Raw genomic sequence first — 17,059 nt, forward strand, 5'->3', positions numbered from 1 at the left:
GGATGTGCACAGCATGTGTATCTGCATCTACACATGCCATCGAACATATATGTACAAGTGGAGGGACTCCATCCAGCCGCTGGGTCCTGGGGAAATAGAACCTGCACTAACATGAGCATTCTGAATTTGTCCTCACCAGGTAGGTACTTACAATTCAAAGATCTAGAAGTCTGAGGCTCTACTACTTTTTCAGAAGGAGGAAGTAGCACTAATAACACCCCTTGTCTTCTTCTAGGTCTGATGATAGTTTGGTGGCACCTTTGAAGGTTATGAGATTAACCTCACGCAGGAGGAAGGAAAGATGCTTCACCGATATTCATTCCTGCATGGAAGGAAAGTTGGGTGGAGATGAAATGAAAGGCAGGGCAAAGCCTTTGAACAATCTACAAGACCCAATTGTCAGACGTGATAGATTGTCAACCTGGTAGGAAATAAGGAATCCTTCCACCTACCAGTTGGTAGTGAATCGTTAAGGACAAACTAAAGCGGCTTAGTGACCATGTTAGCAGAGAAGGAGGAGGTGTAGGACTGATGCTCTAACTGCCCTGTAAGATGTCTGCGGGTGCCATGTCTGTGCAGGTCAAACCTCTCGAAAAGCCTCTAAACTTGTGGAACTAAAGGAGGAATTGTTTCGCAGGGGCCAGAAGCCCAAAGATACACTCTGTGGCCTCATTCTCTTTAAATCATATTTAAACCATTACAGTGCAGAGTCCACCTTCTCTCCAAAGAGTCTAGAGCCATTGAAAAGGCATGTCCATCAACAGTGCCTGCACAACAATACAAAAATCTGGTCAGTATCTTATAGGCATAGGTGTGAAGCTTGGCACTAGTACCAACTCCTTAAGGCGTCTAGGTCTGTGCAGGTGCTGTATTTCATCGCTTGAACCCATCATTTGAATGAGGAAGGACCTTAATGTCCTCCAGGACCACCAGCAAGATCTTTATGGCAATGTCTCATAAGAAATGCATGTAGCATTTGTGGATCTTAGTGCCAAACTAACAGAAGTGAAAATTAATTTGCCAAAAGCATCAATCAGTTTGGATTCTCTATCTTGGGGGAATGGCCGGAAATGAGTTAGGATTAACTTCCCTGGTTGAAGCCTGCACAATAAGACTCTCTGGAGTGGGGTGCTTGGTTAGAATGTCTGGCTACCAGGGCACAAGGCCTCTGTCAGTTGACTTCATATATTCTCATGGATTTGGCCATGTAACCATCAAGACATCTGTGGAGCACCACTGAATGCAGGGCCTCAGATGTCACCACGTCATGTTGGAGAATCGTGCATAACAATTGCCTTCGACTCAGCTCAGTTTTAGGGGAGGTGTTGAGGAAGAAAGCATCATCGATATACTAAATGGGAAGCAAGCCACCTCTATTATTAACAGTGTATTGGTGTGCCACTGTTATGGTACGGGAGCAAGGTAAAAACCAAAAGGAGAACGGTGCCTCGGCTGACAGTTGTGTCATGCTAGAAGCACCAGATTAGAGGCCAGCTTCATAATAACTGGTTTTGCTTTTGTTTTTTTGAGATCTTGTAGCATGACACCGCTCTAGCTTAGGAAGACGTCAATTCAGGGTCCGACATAGGTGTCAACATTGGGTCTACTATTGGTGCTGGCGGAGTCACTGTCGGCATGACTGGAAATGGTGTGGATCTTGCGGTCAGTGTGGAAGTCAGTACAACAGTTGGTATGAGCCCAGTAATGTGTCCTAAGGGGATCATCTATGTCAGGGGAGTACTCGACTGGAGTCCCATGTAGCATTTAGCACATGAAGGCATGCCAGAGGGAGCTGGAAGAGCTTTATATATCTGCAGCATGGCCTCCTTCAAGGACTTAATCAGCTGCTTGGTCGATTATGGCTAGAGAACTATGGGCATGAAAGGACCAGATGAGATATCGAAGCCATGGATATTTACTTCAAAGGAGTCCAGCTCACCTCTTTAAGTCTTCTCTTTGGAAACAGATTAGGGGGCGGGATCGATCACACTTCATTTTCTTGTGTTTGAGCTCTGACCTATCTGAAGATTTTGAGCAGGAAGTAGAACTTTCGTAAGAATGGCCCTGCGACCGAGACCACTGTATGGACTGGGAAGGAGTCCTGAGTGAAGCCCACAACTACTACTTATGTTTGATGATTTACAGCTTTCCTTCCCAGTCTCAAATCACCTTCTTATACATTATGAGGCATTGGTTGCACAGCCTAGAGTAGTGACTAGAGAAGTCACCAAAGGTACACCTTGTTGCTGCAGTCTCAGCATGATTTAAAGCCTGTTGAATTTCAGAGGGTAAAGCTTCAAAGCACACACAAAGCATAATTTCAATACCATTTGAAACTGACAAAGTTGGGAGTGGACCTCCAGGTCTATGTCAGAAGGCGCAGATGAACAGGTTACTTACCTTTGGATAATGCTGTTTCTGGTAGAGACTATATCTAGCTGCATATTCCTCACCTTTTGAATACTCCCCAGACGTCAGCCTGGATCTAGAAACTTTTCAGCAAAACTTCAGCGTATTGATAGCAGGTGACATGCGGCTCCGCAATGACACTTTTCAGGTCCGGAAAGGACATGCAGAGCCTATATGGATGTTAATTCTGCATGCAGACGTCAGTTGCTTTCAAGACTGTCTGTGCACCTAGAAACAGAACCATAAAGCAATTTGGTGTGGCATGTGTGCAAATTCCTAGACTTGCGATTATTAATGGAAAGAGGACAACCACAGAATGGAGAAGATGGGAGGGTCGGTGAGGAATCTGCAGTTAGATAGAATTTTTTTTATCAGAAAATGTGTTAACAAAGGTAAGTAACTTCTTTGTCCGTGCCTTCCAACGCAGATCTAGAACTTCACTCCCAACTGTCAGTTTTTAAACTGTTTACAAATTCTGCCAAATGTGTGTGTCAGGGAATTATGTCCCCTCTAAAATTCAACAGGCTTAACTTTAATTGTGACTGGCTTAAAAAAACTTATATCTGAAATGAGAGTTTTTTTTTTTAACCATTAGAACATGTTTGATTGATAATATTTGTAATCAATATTCCTGTGTGATGGTAGACGGCACCAGCTCCACAGAGCCGCAGGAGTAGGGTGGCATAGGGGCGCTACCAATTTGTGCTGATGCCTGTTCCTTTAATTCCGAGACTTCTTGGAGCACATTCCTCACCTTTTGAAAGGATACCAAAGCAATACCTATTTGGAGATGTGTCTGTGAATGAACTCTAGCCAGAAAGTCCTGCAAGACTGAGCAGGCAAGATTACCCTTTTCAGTAAACTGACTATCCAGAAAATAGTGCCTTGTGAATGTATGAAGGAAAGCCCATGTAGCTACCTGGCAAATTTCTAGGACTGGATTCTGCATGCCCAAGCAAGGTAGTGGCATTGGCCCAGGCAGAATGAGCATGCAGTGCTTCAGGAGGTTTCTTTTCAGCCTACGTGTAGCAGGTCTTACTATAGAGCGCAATCCAGCGGGAGATGGTTCTCTTCTGCACTGCCTTCACTTTTTACACTCCAGAAAACGCCACAAAGAGCAGATTGTCCACCAAGATACTTTGGTACAATCTATGTAAAAGCTCAAAGCTCTGTTGGGTTCCAAGCGAAGGCGTCTTACCTCCTCTTTAGAGATGTGAGGAAAAGCATACAACATTGGCAGAGCGATGGCTTAACTGACGTGGAACAGCATCACAACTTTTGGTAGGAAGATTGCTTCTGTCCGTAGAACCAGCTTGTCTGGGAAGAAGTTGTGACTGGAAGGCTGACACAGAGCCTAAAGATCACTCATCCACCACACCAATGTAATAAGCAATAAGGACACTTTTGGGTAAGAAGCAGTAAAGGGCAGCTGTGAAGCAGCTCTAATAGAGTGCACATCAAAAAAGTAAGGATCAAGTTAAGGTCCCACTGTGGCATGACAAAGGGAAAGGGAGGAAATAAATATAACCCTTTAAAAAAAAAAAAAGCATGACTAGGGACTTAAGGAAGGAAAGCTGGATCCAGGAACTGTAGAAAAAAACAAAGGGTGAACGAGTCGAAAGGCACCCTTATATTGTGCCCAAATCTCACCCTTCCCGGGCTAGGGCCAAAACAAATAACAAAACTTCAGAGAGCTTTGCCTGGAGGAAGTCTATCTGGAGAATGCCGTATCAAGCCACAATTTATCCTAACAGGTGAATGTAATCTTTGTCAAGCCACACCAGGCTGCCAAGGTAATATTAATATTAAACAGTTACTGAACATATTTAGGCCTGGGTGCAGCAATGGGCCCTGCTGCTGTGACAGCAGATCCTCCAAGAGGGGCAGGCTAACCAGAGGACAGACACTCAAGTTCACTAGTTCTGGATATCATACTCTTCATGGCCATCAGGAACCACCAGGATAAATTGTCCTGAACTTCTTGAGGACCCTTGGCAGGAGTGGTATTAGCAGAAAGGCATAGAGGAGTCCAGAGTTTCACTCGAGATGGAAGGAGTCTCTGAGCAGGAGACACCTAGGAACCTCCAACAAGTAGAAGCACTGATACACTCCCACAGCTCATGCGGATTGGTGTAGTCAGGAAAAGTAATTTTTTGCTAAATGGAACATTGGTATTATGGTGGAAACACCAAGTATAAGGCCCTGCACACACCTACTGACAATCATACATCACTATTCTCATAAAAGACTCAGAAGTAATTTACTCTGCTTAACAACCTTTAATTTAGAACCCATGAAATGTTAAGGAATATTGCACACTTGCGCATGATCTGAATCTATACAATGATTTGCAATTAAATGTAATATTTTACATTAAAATGAATAAGGATCGTAAAATTAAACTTCACTTCAGTAAGACCTAAAGGACATATTTGTTCTAGAACCTCACAACAACAAGCTAGAAAGCCACAGGAAGAATAAACTCATGAATTTGCTTTCTATAGCAAATCCATAATCACCCTTTAACCATTGTTTTTTATTCACGGGCATGTCTCCTATTAATACTTAATTTTTCATAAACATTGAATATTTTTAAAAATGTACTCCACATCTGGAATGGCCACAAATTCATATTTCGGTGGGACTATCAATTACAAGATTATTATGAAGAGCAAACCCATTACTCGCCCAGGTTTCTTGTGACCTACTGCTGACCTTATTGTAAGAAAAAGTTACTTACCTGTAATCCTAGTTCTCTTCCAGGAGTATGCTCATCAAAGTAATAAGGTACTGATTAGTCCCGTACACCAGTGAGGACCCTGGAACACTTATAAAATACACATATGCATATATACATCAATATAATTATTTACACTCAACATTTGCAGCCTAAAAATAGGGTAAATCCAATTTTTTTTTTTTACATTTAAAAAAAAGGAAACATGGAATTCTATATAGGTCACTATAAACTATAAGTGAACACAGTAAATCTTTCTCAAACTTTCTTTAAACGAGCAAGAAGTTAAAGACAGAATTAGCCAAGAGGCTTCAAGGAATACATTCACAGTACTCTTAGTAGCCCATCGTGTTCCAGAGGTGACAGTTAGGCCTCGTCATTTTACAGGACAATAGAGGAACCTTTTTAAAACTCAATGAGGACTGTAGTATTTCTTGACCACAGAGGATAGAGGGTTGTTTGTGACTGATGAGGATGGCCCTAGAAGAGAACTAGGATTACAAGTAACTTTTCCTTCTCTTCCAGGAGGTCCTCATCAAAAGTCATAAGCAATTAATAGAAGAGCATGCCCATTCCTCAAAGAGTGGACAAGAAATATAGACAACCCAAATAATTACTCAAAAACATTTCTCAGTGTTGCCTGCCCTACCTGAGTATCTTCCCTGGAGTCTAAATCTTGACAATAATACCTAATGCAAGTATGAGCAGACCTCGAGGGCGCAGCTTTGCAAATCTCTGCAATGGGGACATTCCTAAGAAAGGCTACAAAAGCTTCTTTACCTAGAGGATAATGACCTTTGGCCTACCAGGTAAGGGTTTCTTCCCTAATTGATATGCAAAAACTAGACACTACCTATCTTAATATGGATTGTTTAGCAGAAGGCAAACCAATTCTTACTCGTCCATAATTTATGAAAAGCCTATCTGATTTTCTTTTGTCCCCAGTTTTCTTCAAATAGAATTTCAGCACTCTTGATACATCAAGGGAGTGGAGACATCTCTCCACCGTAGTGTAAGGACTTGGAAAAAAGTAAGCAAAGAAATCATTTGATAAATGTGGAAGTCAGGCTACTTTTGGAGAAAACTAGGATGAATTCTGATTACAACTCTGTTATTGTGAAAAACGGTATATGCTTTGTTTGCACACAGGGCTTTGGAGTTCACAAATAACTGCTATTAAGAAGGCTTTTTTCGATGTAAGGTGCTGTAAAGAAGCCTTGTGAATAGGTGCAAGAAGGAGGTCCCATTCATTTTGATAATGGGGGAGAAGGAGAACTAACAGGAAGGAAAACCTTCTCAATACCCTTAACTACAGCAATTAAAAATAAAAATAAGGTCTGTGAAGGGGATTTTCTATAGGCGGTTATTGCTGTGTGGTGCACCTTAGTAGACGAGCACTGTAAATTAGATTTTGCTAGATGAAGCAAAGAAGGAAACAAAACTTCAACATGACAAATAAATGGATCAAAATGATTTTGACTACACCAAATACAAATCTCTTTCCATTTATAAGCATATAACTTTCTTGTGGAAGAGCATTTGGACTTTCTCAAAATGTCTATACAGTCTTGTGGGAGCTTTAGATGGCCATATTGTACGAATTAAGGAGCCAAGTGGTCAAATGCAACAATGGAAGATCTGGATGGAGAATATGACCTCCCAATTTGTAAAGGAGATCCTGCCTGCACGTAAACCTCTTGTACAGGCGCTCAAAACGTGAAGAAGATCTGTGAACCACCACTGATGAGGCCATTGTGGTGCTATTAGTGTCATTCTGGTCCTGGATTTCTACAGCTCCCAGAACAAGTGGGATTGGAAGAAAAGCGTAGAGAAATGGCTTTGACCAATCTATCAAAAAGGTATTCCCTTCAACCCGGTTGGTTAAATCTGTAGACGTAGATTCCGAATTTTTTGTTTTCTGCCCCTACAAATAAGTTTAATTGGTGATAGCCCCACTGCTAAGAAATTTCATCCAGTACTTCAACATTTAGAACCCAGTCATGGTTGCCTTTAATAATACGTCTGAGGGAATCTGCTTTTTTATTTGGAACACCTGGAATGTATACTGCTTAATTGTTAGGTTCCTTGCTATGAGTCATTTCCATATGATGTGTGATTCATGGGACAAAGGTCTGGAGTGTGTTCCGCCATGTTTGTCCAGGTAATGCACTGATGCAGTATTGTTTGACTGACCCAATAGGGTGTTTGTGCTCCACGCCAGAAAGAAGGACTTCAGTGCTAGGTGGTCCACTCTCAGTTTTAAGACACTGATATGGTAAGATGCTTCTTTGTCCAACCACACCTTTTGAGTCTGTAAGTGGCCCATGTGAGCACCCAATCCTTGGAGGTAGGCATTTGTGACAAAAGGGTTGGGAGATTCTGAAAGAAGGGAATCCCCACCTTTAGATTTTTTGACTTGGTTACTTGGGACAGCCTGGAGTGTAGACTGCAACAGAGTTAGTTTCTATTCCCAGCTGTTCGAGGAATGCTTCACTGATCCTCCAGACATTGTTGAAGTGGTCTCATGTGAAGCCTGGCATGGGGAACTATATGAAAGACACCATTGATCCCAGTAGAGATATCGATCAAGCTAAAGGATGAGTTCGCAACAGAGTGAGACACTTCAGATGGATAGATTACAGTCTCTCCTCAGAAGAATACACTTTTGCAAGTTGGGTATCTAGAACAGCACCCTGATAGTGTTGTTTTTGGAACAGATATACCACTGATTTGTTTATGTTGACCTGAAGACCGAGTTGTGAAAACGAATCCAGAAATATCTGGAAGTGCTTTTGAGTTGTTTCTGAGGATGGACTCTTTAGTAGCCAAACATCTAGATAGGGGTAGACAAATGTATTGCTTCCCCTAGACGTGCTGCAATAACAGCCATGCATTCTGAAAATGTCCTGGGAGGGGGGGCAACTTTAGTCCAAATATTAGAACGGTGAATTGAAGATGTTTGGAGCCTACTACGAATCGTAAAGATTTTCAATGTCTCAGTACGATCAGTATGTAGAAATAGACATTGTGAAGGTCTAAAGCACACATCCAGTGTCCTTGCTGTAACTGTGGATACAGTGGGTGTAGGGCCAGCATACAGAATGTTTCTTTTTGTACACATGTTTTTAGATGTTTGGGTCCTTTATTTCGAACCAGAAAGTAACAGGAGTAATATCCGGATCTTTTTGGATAATATAGATATGTAGAATCTTCTCCACTGCGTTCTTCCATATCAATGCGTTGACCTCTGTTTGTAACTGATCTGACAGTCCAATGGTTTGAATGGTGGTACTGAAGGAGAAGAGGACTTGAAGCGTAGAGAATATCCATTCTGCACAATATTCAGGACCCATTTGTCTTTGTTTATTTGGCGCCAGTCTTGGACATAATTGTTTATACTTCCTTGTACTGGCAAAGTTAAGAGGGAAGGAATAAAATCATTATTTTGCTTGAGGTTTTCCAGTTTGTTGTTGCTGGTGGCCTCCTCTCCCTCTGGAAGATTTTATGTGGCGGCATGGTGTTCTTGGTTGTTGCTGCTTTTGGTGCAGCCAATGAGGAGTTTGAAACCTCTGAGGGAAGAAATGCCTGTCATAAGGTTTGGATCGCCTTCTGAACTCTTTCCTGTTTTCTGGGGACACTGTCCATTTCAGACTTCATCCTTGACATTTGTCATCTGCATGTGATCAGAATAATGTGGAGTTGGAGAATGGTAAATTAGCAATCCTCTGTTGCACTTCCGGTATTAGATCAATCAGTCTCAGTCAAGAGTTGCATCTAGTGGAGATGCCATGGCAGCACCTGTGTGCAACCAAGTCTGCTGCATCGTCCGCTGCCTCAATTTTTTGCTACAAGGCTAGCATTCCTTTATTAAGGACTTCTTGGAAGTCTTGTCTATCTTCCATGAAGAGTTTGCCAGAGTATTTTTGGAAAGAGATCCACAGGAAATGTTTAGATCTTTCCAAAAGAGCGGTTGGACTTGCTGCCTTCATGGCCTTCACTTGCAGATGTTCCGCATATTTTCCTCCCTAAGGAGTACATCCTTTTGCTCTCTATCTGGTGGAGCAGTAAAAGTAGGAGCAAACATGTTTTTTAAGCTGTAGTTACATTCACAAAGTTTGTTAAGGATCTTGCCTTTAAAAAAAAGAAGATCCTGATACAGTGGTTTGTACTTCTTTAGAAGTCTGGAAGGTCTAGAGGTAGAGGCCAGTAGAGGTCTACGGAGGGCGACTGTCGATAAAGCAATGCTTTGCTGCTTGTGGCGGTGTCTTTGACATTGAGGGTGGGTGCTTTGACACTGATCTTGGTGGTGTTGTAGACAGAAGAGTACTCAACGTAGATAGTAGTGGTCTTGTCGTCATTTGCCGTGCCTTTGATTGGCCGTGGTGCCTTGACGTTGATCGACCGGGGTTCGCTTGATGTTGAATGGCACTTCAACATCAACTTCAATTGAGTGCCTATCAATGGAGAACAGGTACGCAGATTCCACAATTTCATAGTTCTCGAAGTCATACTCTGGGACATTGGTAGGCAACGATCTTTCTTAACTTGATGCATTCTCTCCCTGATCTGCTTCTAGGGGCATCTTCGGAGCGAGAGGAAAGTGCACTGGTGGAAGATTGATGTTCACCATGTCTTCTTGTGGAACCATCACTCTTCTTCTGTATTCCATGCAGTCTGATTTTTTTTCTGTCTCTCAGTGTTCTTGAGGAGAGTTTTTTTTTTTTTTTTTTCACACAGTGTGTTCAAGAAACAGGGTGGTGATCTTCAGGAAGGGAGAGGATACAGACCCAGTGTGCATCTGTTTGAGCTATTTTCTTCACAAAAGAAGGGCACGTCAAAAAAGGTGAAGGCATTTTGACAGAAAAATCCCCTCTTTTACTCAGAGAAAAAGGTGTTAAATTACTTGTATCCTAAAAGGACGTCAAGTAAAAACCTCAAATAATTTTTTGAGAAACTCATCTCTGGATATCTGTCAAAAAAGGGCAGAGCTTAGTGCCTCAGGATCCTGTTTCCAGGAGCCAGAAAAATTAACTGACCTGCCACCTATGGAGCATGATGGGTTACAGAAAGTACTGTGAAGTTCTTAAAGGCACAGTACCAGTTGCATTAGCTGAATGAACTCCTTGCATCTGATTGGCTAATTCTGGCCTCCATTTCTTTTTTCTTTTAAAGGACGTTTGTGAAATATTTACTATGTTCACTTATAATTTATTGTGACCTATAAAGAATTAAATGTTTTGTTTTTTAAAATGAAAAATAAATGATGGACTTTCCAGCCTGTTTTTAGGCTGCAACTATTGTATTTGTAAATAATAGATTCATGTATGTATACATACATGTATTTTACAAGTGCTCTAAGGTTCCCACACGTGGGTGGGATTATTCGGTGCTTATGCTTGATGAAGATCCCCTGGAAAAGAAGTAAATATTCCTTCTTGGCAGCAACGTTTGTTAGCCCAGGAAATGTTTACATGGTTATTCCAAAATAATTATTAAAATAGTTACAGGGCTGTTATTGCGCACATGTGAGTCTTCAAAACTGTTGCCATTTTCACGCATTTATCAACTTGAGTTTTCATGTTCAACATTTATAGTACAGTTCAACTCTGTCTCAATACATTTACTGACCGTGCAGTTTTATAAAACACGACCTCGACTCAAAGGTATTTGGACGCTTTACATAAACACAAGTTACATTACACAAAGTAGCATTAATTTTTGTTTTTCAGGCACGGGTAGCTCGCAGTCAGACATCTGCTTTCAGGACTGTTTTAGCCTATCATTTTCTTGTTTTGCTGGATGGAAGGCCTCCTTGCTGTGCTTTCCCGCCCTCACCGAAACCATCTGTTCAGACTGGCTGAAACGACCTTAGCTGGGGCCAGGAGCAGTGAAGCAGGTGACATCACAGCCTAAAGCCCAGCACACACAGTATTAGATTGCCCACAGAAAACCATACTGCCTGCCTTCTGTACACAGTTCATACAAAGCTCACATTGAAATGTCTTCTCTCAGGCTGATGATGGCTGTATTATGTCCCAAGACAAGAGATACTGCCATAGTTAGGTCTCTCAGAAACATTCCCAAATGCCTGTGATAAGATCTAGTTAGCAGTCACAGAACACAAATCTCAATGTGACACATACTAACGATGGTGACATTTTCAGATGGCTCCACTGTAACAAACTGTACACATGACAATTAGGCTTACAGTCAATATAACTGGCTGCGTGGGATCAATGTGAGATTTGCTTGGCCTTTAGTAGCTCACATTTACTTTTAACGAACAGGAAAGGTTGGAGACCCCTGCTCTACATTATGTAAACACTCTTTTAACCTGCCCCCAGCACTTGCTGGGCAAACTCCAGCACTTGGAACAGTGAGAAATCTAGCCGTACAAAAAATCGGCCAAACATCTCCATAAGGGACAGAGGCCTTGGCATTCCTAATCTTAGCAGCTCCACTCAGATACATGGTCAAATGGCACTGACCGTGTGCTTTACTAATCAAGCCATCACTAGAGTACACATCTGGAAAATCCAGTGGCTTCCCAAAAGGCTCCGGTCCATGTGGGCTTACATTTCACCCATCACACAGGTGATGATGGCGGCATAGGATAGAGTTAAGAGGCTGAAGGGTCTGTCCACCCCAGTCTACCCGCTCACGTCCTTCATCAGAAACCCTGCATCCCCCCTCAGCCCAAGCTACCTCAGAATACCTCACTTGGCAATTAGCCAATTGCAAAATAATTGGTGATCTCTTTGACAGTGCAACAATGGACTTCCCACAACTTCAAGCCAATTACGGTTTCCAGATTCCAAACACTGGCACTTCACATGCATCAGACATTGAGTCACTCAACCCACAACCCATCCACATGCCTTCCAGTCACTACTGAAATTCGAAAAAAATGGATCTTTGCCAAAGCCAATGACAAGCAAATACCCTCCAACACCTACAACTTCTTAAACACATCACCTGAAAATAAAAAATCCCCTGCTCAAAGTAGGTGGGAAGCTGAGCTGAATCGTTCCTCCACACCCAAGCAATTGTCCAATAACCTATCTAGAACCTGCATGTGGGAAGCAGCCTGAACAACGACTCAGGAACAACGACGTGCGTTGTCCACGAAAGCGGAACAACCACCTTGTTGTCCTCTGCCTTAACCACACATGTCTGAACAACGAACATGCTTGGTTAAGGCAGAGGAAAACAGACTGGATCGGAGAGGACGTGGTCAGGTAAGTGGGGCTGGGGTAGGGTTGGTAGGTAGTTAGTTTAAAGGGCGGGGTCAGGGTAGTTTTAGACTTTAGGGGCAGGGTGGGGAGGCTGGGGTAGTTTTAGGGGTGGGGTTGGGGGGGTCACGATTTTTTTTGGGGCGGGGTGGGGGTTTGGGTAGTTTAGGTTTTAGGGGCGGGGTACTTTTAGGTTTTGGGGTGGGGTTTGCAGTAGTTTTAGGGGTGGGCTGGAAGGTTGGGGTAGTTTTAGGTTTCGGGGCAGGGAGTCACAGTAGTTTTAAGGGCAGGGGTGGTGGGTCAGGGTAATTTTAGGTTTTAGGGGTGGGGTGGGTTAAGGTAGTTTTAGGAGTGGAGGGTCACTGTAATTTTAGGGGTAGAGGGGTCGCATGCTGGAACCATGCATGCCATTCCATGCGTGCCTTTACCAGGAATGCCTTAATGAAAAATCGTTGTAAAGGCATTCGTGGTAACAACGCGGGCGGTGTTCCGACTGCGTTGTTCAGGCATGCGTGGTTCCAGCATGCGTTGTTCTGACATATATTGCCCGCACGACAGACTACAGTGCCACGGGAAAACAATCTATTGAAAATCATCGACTATTGGTACTGCATGCTTGAATGGAAGCCCAACACCTCAGACACCTGTTGGTGGAATTGCGGACAAAAAGGCATTCACACCAATCTACTCTGGCGCTGTCCTAAGGTAAAGAGATACTTGGAGTAAGTACTTACAGAAACTGATAAAAACGTATCCACAGAAATTCCCCGTTTCTCTAGATACATTATACTCAGACTGCTCAATCCCCTAAACCTACCCTCTCTGCTTTGCCAGGGATAAAGCCATGACTCTGGTCCTTTGTGCCACCAGATGAGGAATCTTAGCTAAATGGGGCACAGAATTCACACCCACCCACACAGATTGGCTATGCAAACTATGGGACACGGTGGCTATGGAAAAGCTTGCCGCCTCCCTGGAACATACACTCCTGCAATTTGACAAAATGTGGGGACCATGTACACGCTTCCTCGCTAAGGACATCTGAGAACTCACCTGCCCCAATATCACCAGGTGCTCCAGGTGATGGGAAGTGAGGCCAAACTTACTGAAAAGCGAAAGGGGCACTCATACATGGGACACCCCCTACTAGACTCAGACTCCAGGCTGCCAACATACTCTGGAAGATGTGCACTTTGTCCTACCCCCCCAATAACCCACCAAGATGGAGACCCTTCTCCTCCTATCCCCTTCCTTCCCCCCATTTTTCCCTCTTTCCCCCTTCCTCACCCTTCTACTGTACATCACCGGCCAAAGAATGTAGGTGAGTGTGATAGACATAAAACTAAAATAATGAAATTTAAACTGCATAATCTGTATTTAATACATATATAATCACTGTACCTGTAAATAGTGACATTGTACAATGTGCAGATTGGCATTTTCACATGTAAGAATTTGTTTAGTTTTGTAAAAGTGCACTAAGAGTGGGAGGTAAGGTTGAGCAATATGAAATGGACAGGAGATTAGGTGACAGTAACTTTATTCAAGACCAGCTGGGAATTCAGGTTAAGTAATTATGTTGGTTTTGAAAAATGATATGAAAGCCAGTTATATTGTTAATTTCCTTCATGTGTTCATTGATATTATTTGGGGTGGATTCACTACCCTCATGCATAATCTTCAATATATGAGTTCCAGGCTTCTGTCTTTTCTACAAAAACATTAATTTTTTCCAATGCCTCTCCAACTTTGCCATGTGGTGCCACCAACTGGTAATCTGACATCAGTTCCTGAAACCTATTCCGCACCTCAATGAGGTGTACTAAAAGGAACTGAAAACCTTAACAGCAACAAATACAGATTTGCGTAATGTGTAATCTTATTAATATCATCTTTATCTCATCAGGCGGTGAGGAATCCAAAGGTATATATCACCGTCAATGAAAGATACCAATACTGGAGAACTAAGGTTACAGGTAAGTAACTTGTTTTCTTCTCCAGTATTGGCGCCTCATAGATTCACATGCTTGAATCAGAATAGTCAGCAGTTTGTATTTGTAAATAACAGTATCACCAAAAGGAAGCTGATGGTGCGAAAAAATGAATTAGAACACCTTATTGGAATAGATTGCATAAAAACAGCTTGCCCCACTGCAGCATCAGTCTTGTCCCCAGCGTCCAGACAGTAATGCTGGGTGAAGGTGTGTCTGCTGGACTATGTTGCAACTCTGCGGATTTGCTGAATCGGTACACCAGCAAACAGGGCCGTGGATGAAGATACAGCTCTTGTAGAATTGCCTTGACTATGCGCATCAAGGGTTTTCCTGTTTTAATGTGGCAGAATCAAATGGCGGCTGCAACCCACCTTGTAATAGTGGAGTTGGAAGCCGGAAATCCCTTTCTTAAATTGCCAAACGTTACACATAACTTGTCTGATATAGGAAATTGCTGTGTTACGTGTAAATGAGCTTAATGCACCGTTTAATATCCAAGGTGTGGAGAGATTGTTCCGCCACTGCTCGAGGGTTTGGAAAAATATCTTTAAAAGAATGGGCTCTTAAGATGAAACTCCAAAGGTATTTTAGGTATGAATTTAGGGTTGGTTATCAAGACAATACTATCCTTCTTGAATTGACTAAAATGCTTTTTCATGGTGAATGCCTGCAGTTCACCAACTCTTCTAGCTGATGTAAGTACTAATAGTAACGCCCTCTTACAAGTGAGATTTTTAAGACTGTTTTGTGGACTGGTTCAAACGGGCTTTTTATTAAGTGGCTTAACACAATATTGAGATGCCAAGGAGGAAGAGATTCCTTCACAGGAGAGAAAATCCTGAAAAGCCCATTGAGAAGCTGTTTGATGATCCTTGCTGACCAAAGGGAGGGTGACTTTGCAGATCTCCTAAAGCAAGATTTAGCCGCTAGATGGACCTTTATGGATGAATGTGCAAAGCCAGATTTTGCTAGATGTAAGAGATATGACAATACCTGTGGGGTTGAAGAAAATGGGTGTAACCCTTTTTGGTGGCACCAAACACAGAAAAATGTCCACTTTAGCTCTTGGTAGTGGAGTCCACTCTTGCTTTAGCAAGGATTTTTCTACAACCTGTGGGAATGTCTAGATTTTCGAATTCACGGAACTCAGGAGCTGCGGGAGGCGTATGCAACACATTTTGACCTTCTTATCAAACATGCATTCCCGTACAACCCTTTGTGGTGATGCCAGTACTGGCATTTTCAGTTGTTCCTGGTTGCAAATAGGTCTAGTTGCGGTGTGCGCAGTGAGTGACGTTGTCTTCCAGAAGTTGATGATCGACATCCCACTTGGGGCAATTGGAAGTCAGCCTGCTTAATGTGTCTGCCAACACACTGAACACCCCTGGCAAATGCTCCTCTCAGTGATATATTGTTCTGTATAGCCCACTTCCAAATTTCATGCATAGAATTTAACACAGTTCTTCCAAAAGCAGAGGATTGTCGGAGGACGATGCAGATGTCTGGAATAATGTTCTTAAAACTGTTTGCCCAACTTTAGCCTGCTGATGGGCTAGAATATCCACAAAGTTGTGCTTTGTAAGGGTATGAGGAACTGACCATGTAGCAGCTTTGCAGTTGTCAGATACGGTAATACTCTCTTAAAAAGGCATGGTAGCTCCCTTCTTCAGAGCAGAGTGCACTCGCTGGGTAGTAGCAGGATTCTTTTGGTTTTTATGCAGCAGGTTTGGATGCACATGACAACCTAAATAGCTATGCCTGCTCTGGATATTGGGTGATCTTTGAGAGGTTTGGCAAAATCAATAAAAAGTTGCTGAGTTTTATGAAACAGCTTAGTCCTATCGATGTAGTATATTAGAGCTCTTTTACCATTCAGCTTCTGCCTTCGAGCTACTGAGTCAAAGTGATGGAAAAATAATGGTGGCTCGACTGTTTGGTTCAGATAGAAAGGGAAGATGCCCTTAGGAAGGAACTTCAGACCGGTCCTGAGAACAACCCTTTATCAATGTAATAGTTATTAGGAAGGCCCCTGTGTGCCGACTCCTAATGACCTTGGTTGGATCCGTTCCTTCAGCTGACACTAGGCCCAACCACACAAGTGGTGCAGGATTTTTTATCGGTGCAAGTGGCACAATGCTGGGTAGTAGGGATTTTGTGGATTATGGACGTTTCCATCACAGAAATGTAGGGAAAATCTGTGACTTCCGGCAAAGATTGAGGTTTGCAGGGCATGGTGGGTAAGAGAACCTCATGGGGATTCACACATGGGAAATCCCCTTGGTTGTCTACTTTTCAAAAAGGTCTGTGGTTGGTAAGTTTCCATGAGTGACAGCCGAGCATGGTCCCAAATCCCCCAGCTGTCCCTATAGCTGATCTCCTCACATAGCACTTTAAGGCTTTCTGTGTCAAGGTCTCTTGGACCATCCACACAAGTGAAGTACCATTTTTATCAGGAGACTTGAGGGCATGCCATGTGGTAGGAAATATGTGGCTCCTCGCAGATTCTAGAGGTTCTCCTCACAGAAATGTGAGGTAACTTTGTTTTTTAGTTAACATTTGGGGTGTGCAGGACATTGTGGGTAAGAATGTAGAGTGGGATACATGCAATGTACACCATCCTGGACCCCGTCAGATCTCTAGATTTCAGAAATGTCTTGGTCTTTTAGATTGTACCAGGTCGCAGCCTA

The 17,059-nt window shown here is 42.8% G+C and overlaps 1 protein-coding gene across 2 annotated transcripts in view; it reads right to left on the reverse strand.

Moving 5' to 3' along the window:
- PPP2R5A (protein phosphatase 2 regulatory subunit B'alpha) overlaps positions 1-17,059 on the reverse strand; it is a 465,744-nt gene that overhangs the window by 214,470 nt on the left and 234,215 nt on the right. The window lies entirely within an intron of this gene.

The sequence above is a fragment of the Pleurodeles waltl genome, chromosome 5 (assembly GCF_031143425.1).
Source record: "Pleurodeles waltl isolate 20211129_DDA chromosome 5, aPleWal1.hap1.20221129, whole genome shotgun sequence".
Classification (NCBI taxonomy): Eukaryota; Metazoa; Chordata; class Amphibia; order Caudata; family Salamandridae; genus Pleurodeles; species Pleurodeles waltl.